General features: G+C 41.0%; 1 long non-coding RNA gene across 1 annotated transcript in view; it reads right to left on the reverse strand.

Annotated features, from left to right (window-relative positions):
* Positions 1–2,551: 2,551 nt before the first annotated feature.
* LOC143139227 (uncharacterized) overlaps positions 2,552–10,000 on the reverse strand; it is a 13,731-nt gene continuing 6,282 nt past the window's right edge. Inside the window, exons 3-4 of the long non-coding RNA XR_012990355.1 lie at positions 2,909–2,981; positions 2,552–2,638 (exon numbers count right to left, since the gene is read on the reverse strand). This is a non-coding gene — a long non-coding RNA (uncharacterized LOC143139227). The remainder of the gene's footprint in view (positions 2,639–2,908; positions 2,982–10,000) is intronic.

The following is a 10,000-nucleotide window of genomic DNA, read 5'->3' on the forward strand; positions in this document are numbered from 1 at the left end:
CACACGTTATACACACACACACACACGTTATACACACACACACACACGTTATACACACACGTTATACACACACACACACACACACACGTTATACACACACACCATATACTCTCAACACGCTTACGCAGGGCTCTGTCCTCTATCTACACACACACACACACACACACACACACACACGTTATACACACACGTTATACACACACACACACACACACACACACGCGCACAGACAGACACACACACACACACGCACGCACACGCAAATGTAACCAGGTTAATATTGTATTTTATTTTGGAGGTTGAAATCTCACCAAAACCCTTCAACAGAGTGTATTTTTCGTTGTACTATCATTTATTATGTATTTTTATTTTGGGACTTTTATTGTGAAAGCCAGATAAGCTTTTTCGTGTTGATTCCTGTTCTCTCGTCAGTTACCGCTAATCTTGACTGAGAGAGGTACGTAGTAATACTGTTCGAATGAAAGTGTGATTTATTCCATGTTATTATGGACTTAAAGACAGGAAAATTTCTCCATTAGAGGATAGTGGTGTATCTGTGTGGATTTATTGTGGATATTTCAGTTGGGAGTTAATATTGAGACACTTTGGGGGAGAGCGAGCTAGTGCAGAAGTTTTCATTGTGTATATAATGCCGCCATTTCATCCTCTTGTGTATTGCATGATTAAGTTGGTTTTCTTTTGTGTTAGGCATTTTATGGATGAACGTGTGTGTGCTCTGCTCCTCTATGTTTCATTATACACCAGGTACGTGTTAAAAAGGTGTTCTGGACTCCCACACTATTACTGGTTATCTGTATATTCATTCAGTCCTGTGTGTGTGTGTGTGTGTGTGTGTGTGTGCGTGTGTGTGTGTGAATAAACCTGTCAGTGGGCCTTGAGTGCCCTGTGTCCAGCATCACATTGTGCACAACACAACGCAGAGTAGTCGGGGAAGCGCAGGCCAGAGCTTCACCCGTTACACACACACAGACACTGTTATCCAAAAGGACTTACACATGTCAATTATATTACAAGGGATTACATTGTCCCTGGAGCAACTCGGGCTTCAGTCGGAAAACGTTGATGCAGGGCCCACTCCTCTATCTACACACACCCACACCCACACACACACACACACACACACACACACACACAACCGTGTATCGTGATATTATCGTTATTGTGGGTGGTATTGATGAAGAACGTGTATCGTGATATTAGTAAGGGATAATGGACGACACTCCATTAGATTATCCAAAAATTAACGCACATTCAAGGTTGTAATGCAGCCAAGATGGCAGCGGACCTTGTAGTGTGTTTATTTTTCGGATAATCTTGCTTATTCTACTGTTAACAACACGTTAAATATTAAGTTAATTTGAGATTTTTTTGTCATCTCATTTGGATAGTTAAAGCTGTTAAATAAGTATTTATTTCAAACTGTTACTATAGTCCCGCATGAATGGTTGCTACGCTGGAACGCTAACCAGCGTGTCTACCAGCTAGACTACATATAAAACAGTCAAAACATTAATGGAATCAAAATAAGGCATTTTTATTTTTGTAAATCGAACCGCACGTTCCCATTGATGAAGTTTGATCTGCCGGCTCTCCAGTCCAGCCTCGGACAGCAGCTGAACGGCGGTAGCGCGCAAAGAGTGGATGGTGAAGCGCTTCTCAAGTCCAACAGCCTCACTGATGCGCGGCAGCAGGCGTTCATTGAAAGTAATTTCTGGTTGGCCGTAATCAGACATATTTAGCGCAGCGGTGTTTCTTTGCTGTTTTTCCTTGATACAATGTTTCAAATTAACAGTAATTTTCACTGAACGTTCTAAAGAACTCGGGCGATTGATACAAAATATATAAGAAGGTGAAAAAATGGAACTACATCATAGCCGTGCAAATAACCGATATTTAATAGCACATTCTAAAGAACTTTCACAATGGGAAACTGAATCAAGCAGTAGAATAATCGTTATTGTGGGTGCTACTGACGCAGAACCGTGTATGGTGATATTATCGCTATTGTGGGTGGTATTGTTTCAGAACCGTGTATCGTGATATTATCGTGATGAATGAAAATGCATGTCGGGTTTGGGTCGGGTTCGGACACAACTCTGTCGGACGCGGGTCGGGTTCAGACAGAAATTTGCGGCCTGAAACCACACTCTAATGCACACACACACACTCATACACACACACACACCTGTTGCCTGAGGGCTTCTCTAATGCACACACACACACACACACACACACACACACCTGTTGCCTGAGGGCTTCTCTAATGCACACACACACACACACACACACACACACACACACACACACACACACACACACACATCTGTTGCCTGAGGGCTTCTCTAATGCACACACACACACACCTGTTGCCTGAGGGCTTCTCTAATGCACACACACACACACACACACACACACACACACACACCTGTTGCCTGAGGGCTTCTCTAATGCACACACACACACACACACACACCTGTTGCCTGAGGGCTTCTCTAATGCACACACACACACACACACACACACCTGTTGCCTGAGGGCTTCTCTGTAAGCGATGTCTGCGTCTTTGCTGGGTCTACTCTTCACTGAAGAACACACCCCCAGAGCAGGGACTCCATCACTAACCACACACACACACACACACACACACACACACACACACACACACACACGTACACATGCACACACACACACACACACACAGACCCGCGCGCGCGCGCGAGCGCACACACACACACACACACACACACACACACACACACACACAAAAAACACACACACAAAAAATCAGTTGTAGCAACAATTGTGTGAGAGAGTGTATTTGTGAGCGTGTGTGTGTGTGTGTGTGTGTGTCTTTGTGTGTGTGTGGTGTGTGTGTATTTAAACTCACTGTGCGTTGGCTTCTTTGTACTTATGACTGGCGAGATAAGGTCCTTCAGTAAGCAGTGGTGGGACTGAGCCATCTGACACATACACACACACACACACACACACACACACACACACACACAACATATTACTTCTTTGGTTAGGGTTAGACAGATGTATGGGTAGTTCAGATCCGAACGTGACATCAGCAGTAGTCATCAGCCAATCACATCAGCAGTGATCTATAATCAAGACTAAAGACAGCCAATCACATCAGCAGTGATCTATAATCAAGACTAAAGACAGCCAATTATTGCCCACCCACTAATAGGGAACGTGAGCTGTGAGCAATGGTAATACTGCTCAGTACGTGAGTGTGTGTGTGTGTGTGTGTGTGTGTGTGTGTGGTAATCCTGCTCAGTACGTGTGTGTGAGTGTGTGTGTGTGTGTGGGTGGTAATCCTGCTCAGTACGAGAGGAACCGCAGGTTCAGTAATCTATGATCAAGACTAAATACAGACAATTATTAGTGTGTGTGTGTGTGTGTTTCCATTGAGTGGTACGGCTCAGTTTAGTACAGTACAGTACGGTTAGGAATGGTAAACTCTGACATGGCGCAACAAGGAGGGACATCCTGTCTATGCATCACCTGTTTACACTTTGTATATCACATTGCACTTTTTTGCTTTTTTGCACTTATGGTTAGACGCAAACTGCATTTCTGCACAATGACAACAAAGTTGAATCTGATTTAATCAAATAAACAAACACACGCACACACATAAACACACCCACACACACACACATAGACACACACACACACCAGTCCGGCCTCAGAGACGTGAAGGTACACACACACATGCGCAGACACACACACACACATATAAAACCAAACACACATGCAGGCAAGCAGGCACACACACACACACACACATAAACACACGCATGCACAGACACACACATACATAAACATACCCACACGCACACACACACACACACCCACACCCACACACATGCACAGACAGATTAAAACACACAAGCACACACACACACACACACACACATAAAAACAGTAACAGTAACATATACTTTTTTGATCCCGTGAGGGAAATTTGGTCTCTGCATTTAACCCAATCGGTGAATTAGTGAAACACACTCAGCACACAGTGAGGTGAAGCACACACTAATCCCGGCGCAGTGAGCTGCCTGCTACAACGGCGGCGCTCGGGGAGCAGTGAGGGGTTAGGTGCCTTGCTCAAGTACACTTCAGCCGCGGCCAACTGGTCGGGGCTCAAACCGGCAACCCTCCGGTTACAAGTCCAGAGTGCTAACCAGTGGTCCACGGCTGCCCACATGCATTCAAGCAGGCACACACACACACACACACACACACACACACACACATGTTGTACATATGTTATGCCATATTGTGCTATGCTATATTGTGCTATGCTATGCAATGCTATACAGGGCTGCCAACTTTTCAAAAAACCTTGGAGTGAGATTTGGTGGGGCCAACCAAAATTTTGCTGCGTAAATTTTTGTTTGGCTCATTCAGCATTATACCGTACAGTAAAAAAAACGCACATCAGTGGTTCTCAGGTGTAGGGACCAGGCATGGACGGATTATGAGCTTTTGGGCCCTTGGGTGGGACATTTCAGCAGGGGGTATGGGGGTCCTCCCCCAGAAATTTTTTTTTGGACTAGATGCAATTTCCTGAATTCTGGTACATTTTAACAGGTTATTTAGATACTTCTATATAACAAAATAAAGCCAGCCTACGAAATTAATAAAAAGTAAATCATGCATAATTTAAAAATAACTCAATAGGCTACTTGGCTACGCAATAAGGTTTCCATTACAGCACCGCGGACGTTCATCAATGAACGTATGAAAGCGGATGGTTTGTTTGAAATCCCGACACATGGAACGTAATAGTGATCATCAAATACCTCCCCAGATTTCAGTGCCCATCAGTCCCAACATTTAACAATATAATCAAACAGTCCAAAAGTAAATTAAATATCAAACTAAACCGAAAATGTCATGCTTTAGAAGGCCTACCAGTATGCCGCTCCAAGAAACGCATGTCTCAAAATAAAACTCGCATAAGAAATAAAGGGCTGTCTCGAATACAATCCTGCCCCTAAAGGCCTGTACTGTCTTAAGACCCCGGCCATAATTTGAGGATTTACAGTATCTAAGTAGACAAACTGGCTTCAGATATCCAACAGAGTGAATAGAGATTGTGCAGTCTTAGCTGTGGTTAGTGACGTGATGCTGTTAATGGGGAGTTTTACATAGCCTAGCGTAAACCTATAGGTTATTATTTATTTGGCGTACCTATAAGGCTTTTTACCTTATCAAAAGTGAGGGGGACGACTGATCTCTTCAACACTGCGGGGGATTTGGCGCTTGTCACTGTGTGTGTGACAGAAGCGGAATGGGAGAATGCGTGTAACAAAAAAAAAAAAGTTTATGAGCGATTTACGCGAAAATGGGAGAATCCAATGAAAATGACAATGAAGCACTAAACAGATGCTGAAAACAGCACTGGTATTTCACACGGCAAAAGTGGGGGTGGGGGGTCCAAACTAACAATTTTAAAGAGTGGGTGGGTGTTTTGTAAGAATTTAAGAAATGTTTGTATATTTTGCATCAATCAGATGCACTTTCAAAATAAATTCAGAGGTCAGACTTGCTTATTTTTATGGAAATATTTGTGCTGTAGCCTAAGCTATTTTGCACTTCAGAATTATAACCATGCACACGCAGGTGGAATAGTTATGGTGATATTGCAATAAGTTCACAACCACAAAAACATATGCTACATTTCACAGTTCAGAAATGTGTGTACATTTCAGCACTCCATGAAATTATGCAGAAGCTGTCACCTGTGTTATTCAGCTAGTTTATTTAAGATAATATATTGGTCATTGTAATGGCCATAGCCTATAGCCTACATGCTATTCCTTTTTCAGGATGTACCCATATCTGCATGATGTGAATGTTTGCATATGGCTTATGTCAGGCTTTATATCAATATTTGTGTCTTGTTATTTGATTTTATGGTTATGGTTGGTTATGGTTATGGTTATGGATTTAGCAGACGCCTTTGTCCAAAGCGACATATAAATACAAAACAACATAATAATATTTAAAAATGAACAGGGAACAGATTAAAATCTAGGTCAAATATAGTAAGGAGAATAGTTGTAGTACACAATAATATCAATTCAATCAATAGCCTAATAAAAAAAGCAATGTAAAAAAAGGGGAAAGGCAATAATAAAACAATAATGTCAATTCAATCAATAATATAAAAACAATAACATGCTAAGACTACATTAAGGAGAATATCAATAATAAACAATAATGTCAAATTAATTAACAGCCCAATTAAAATAAAAACAACATTATATAAACCATAACACATAAGCGCTTAAACAACTAAGTATATGTTGAATAGGAATGTCTTTAGACCCCTCTTAAACGACCCAAAACTACCACAGGAACGGAGAGCACTGGGCAGTTCATTCCACCAACATGGAACCACTGAAGAAAAGAGTCTGGAATTAGACCCAGTTTTTATGACTGGTCGACACAACATACGCTCACCAGAAGACCGCAGTGGGCGGTTGGGCATGTAAGGCTTGATTATTGAATTAAAATAACTAGGAGCAGATCTAGTTAGTGTCCTATAGGCCAAAGTGAGAGATTTAAATTTAATTCTGGCTACTATAGGGAGCCAATGGAGAGTAACTAGGAGAGGAGTTACATGTGTCCTCTTTGGCTGATTGAAGACCAGGCGTGCTCCAGCATTTTGAATCAGCTGTAATGATCTTGTTACACAAGCGGGTAAGCCAGCTAATAGTGAATTACAATAGTCCAGCTTAGAGATGACCATGGTCTGAACAAGAAGTTGTGTGGAATCTTGTGTCAGATAAGGTCTGACACATATATTTTCTTCATATTTTTGCATTAATGTCACTAGGAAGCATGCCAATATAAATATATTCATTTATCTGTAATGGGATTGGCTGGAACCTGACAATATAAGAACCATGATAGTGGGATAATCTATGGCTGAGCAATTTACAAAAATGTATGTAGGCCTACTGACAAATAGTTAACATTAGAATACATTATAATTTCGCCCCAATGAGGCTATGTAGAAATGTGTTGCCATTTCAAAACCGGATTACTCAGGAACCACTTATTGCACAGAGGCATGCTTTATATCCTCGTATTCGGTAGGTTTGCTGTTTATTGTGAAATAGGGTTTTCCACGTGTTGTGTGAAGGGTTAGTGAAATATTAAACCGAGAGTAATGGGTAAATGCAAATATGATTAGCCTAAATTGCACGTCAGTTCAATGTTAATTCTCTCGCGAACCATTTATCACAGCAACTTGGCGCTAATATCATTGGAAAGCTTAGATTCCGCACGTTCACATGATGTGTGATATCATATGTATAGGTTTAGTTTAGTTGAACCTCATCTGCCAGGTATTTGACCTACCAGGTTGACACTTCAGCGTGAAAAATACTCAATAATACTCAAAGCATACCTGAAGCCGGGGAAATGCGGGGGGGGGGATGCGCCTGGGATGGCTTCTGAAGTAGCATCGCAAATGAGAGAAAATTTAGAAAATTCCACAGACAGGGGGTGCTCTTGAACCCTCTCACCGTCTCTGAAAGCATAATAGTGGCTCAACAGGTAGATCGATCTATAGATAGGCTAAACTCATTTTTCAGGCATCTGACCGACCGGGTTGACACTTCAGCGTGAGAAATCGGGGGTGTGGCGTGTGAGCGTGTGAAACTAATCAAATGCGTGTGTCTCACGGCCAATGCGTGAGAGTTGGCACCTATGCTATATTGTGCTATGCTATGCTATATTGTAATATGCTATGCTATTCTATATTGTGCTATGCTACGCTATATTGTGCTATGCTATGCTATGCTATATTGTGCTATGCTATGCTATACTGTGCTATGCTATATTGTGCTATGCTATGCTATATTGTCCTATGCTATGCTATGCTATGCTATACTGTGCTATGCTATATTGTGCTATGCTATGCTATATTGTGCTATGCTATGCTATGCTATACTGTGCTATGCTATATTGTGTTATGCTATGCTATATTGTGCTATGCTATGCTATACTGTGCTATGCTATATTGTGCTATGCTATGCTATATTGTGCTATGCTATGCTATGCTATACTGTGCTATGCTATATTGTGCTATGCTATGCTATATTGTGCTATGCTATGCTATACTGTGCTATGCTATATTGTGCTATGCTATGCTATATTGTGCTATGCTATATTGTGCTATGCTATGCTATGCTATATCAAAGATTCTATACTGCCCTACAAAGGCAAAAGGCAGTAACTGACCAGAGTGTCAAACTGAGAAAAATGACTTTAAAGTTTTTTGTTTTGTCTACACAAATGTATTATAGGTAGAGCAATGAAAATCTGGTGAATTGTTGCCCTGATGAAGAAATGTGTGTATATAAAAAAACTTGTGCTCAAAGTTGACCTTTGACCCTTATTTGTCAGATACTGTACTCTGCCTTTGTATTATGTACTAAAAATAAGGAGTCGTGCAAAGGCAAAAGGCAGTAACTGACATATAATCAATATTTGCTACCAAAGGCAGAGTATGGTAACTGTACTTGCACGTCGAAGAACAAAGCCAAAGAACAGTAACTGCAGTTGTGGCTCTCTGCCATGGTTGCTTGTATGGTTTTGGGAGTTACGGTGAACACAACCCTCTATTTTTTTTTAAAAACAGTCAAATTGAGTATAGATATTTATCCACATGATAAAGGAAGTCTTTAATATCCCAAAAATGACATTAACTCATTTTGACCAAAAATGCAGTTACTGCCTTTTGGCTTTGTAGGGCAGTATAGTTAACTAAGATGAATCATAAGACGATTCACCAATGGAACGAAATGGCACTAGTTCCGGACTCCTAAATAGGCGTGTCAAAACATAAACTTTTCTCTGAATAAGCAATAATAACATATACATATAATTTTGTATACTATTTTACATTCATTGTTTGTGTGTGATGCCAATAAAACACTCTTTCGGACACGGAATAAATAATTTCATTTTGCCCTGTTAACCGAGCTAGCTAGCTAGCTAGCTAAAGTTAGCACAGTAAACGGAAAGTGAATGGGAATCTTCGCTAGCTAGCTAGCAGCTAAGAACTTTGGTTAAACTTATATATTGTTGTAAACAAACCTGAAATAACATATGTTCAGCAACTTTGTGGTAGTCTACTAGTTCTAGCAAAAAATATGTTAGGTTAGTTTATCAACCATCTCTGAGTCTAGAGCCTCTGAGAACAGGTGGCTGTGCACCAGAGCTTTGAGGAGACAGTGACAGATCACGAACAAAGCTATTTTTGTCTTTATTTGTTTCGTTGGAAAATACAATTTCAATGTCGGAATGTTAGGGAGACATGTGGCTTCTAGAAAATGGGTTCAAAACTTACATCGCTGAATGTAGGGATAAGGGATTGGTCATATTCCGTGAAAATTTTCATTTCTCCCATAGAAATACATAGACACTGGACCTCCCGCTAGACTCCTAAATGGGCGTGACAGCTTCGAACCCCACGTCACAACGTGCCAGAATTTACCCTCTTATGAATCGTCTCGCTTTATCAACCGTCTCTGGCTATATTGTGCTATGTTATGCTTTGTTATGCTATGCTATGCTATATTGTGCAATGTTATGCTATGCTGATTCTATGCATTTTAGAATAACCAAATAGGGATATTAATGTTCGCATAGTATATCTCACACAATTAACCAATTGTTTGACTATCCATGCACAACCCTAAAATAAACAACACGTTGTGCACTGATCACAGGGTTTCTGTAGCTTTTGTATAAACTGCTGATTTCACTAGGCTATTCGCCTTATTCAGGCGGCGGCCATTCTATAAACCAAAAAGAGGCTACAGGGTGCACTGACTGTATCATAAAGGCAATGTCGCCCCCTTCTGGCGACTGCATAGAGCACAACAATCCTATGGTTTGGGTATTCTATTTTGGTTGACTATGGCCGCCACATAAATAAGGCGAA

The sequence above is a fragment of the Alosa pseudoharengus genome, unplaced genomic scaffold, assembly GCF_046254945.1.
Source record: "Alosa pseudoharengus isolate Yale_2024_CS ecotype anadromous, Long Island Sound unplaced genomic scaffold, YU_APseudo_1.1 YU_APseudo_1.1_scf_22, whole genome shotgun sequence".
NCBI classification, from domain to species: Eukaryota; Metazoa; Chordata; class Actinopteri; order Clupeiformes; family Clupeidae; genus Alosa; species Alosa pseudoharengus.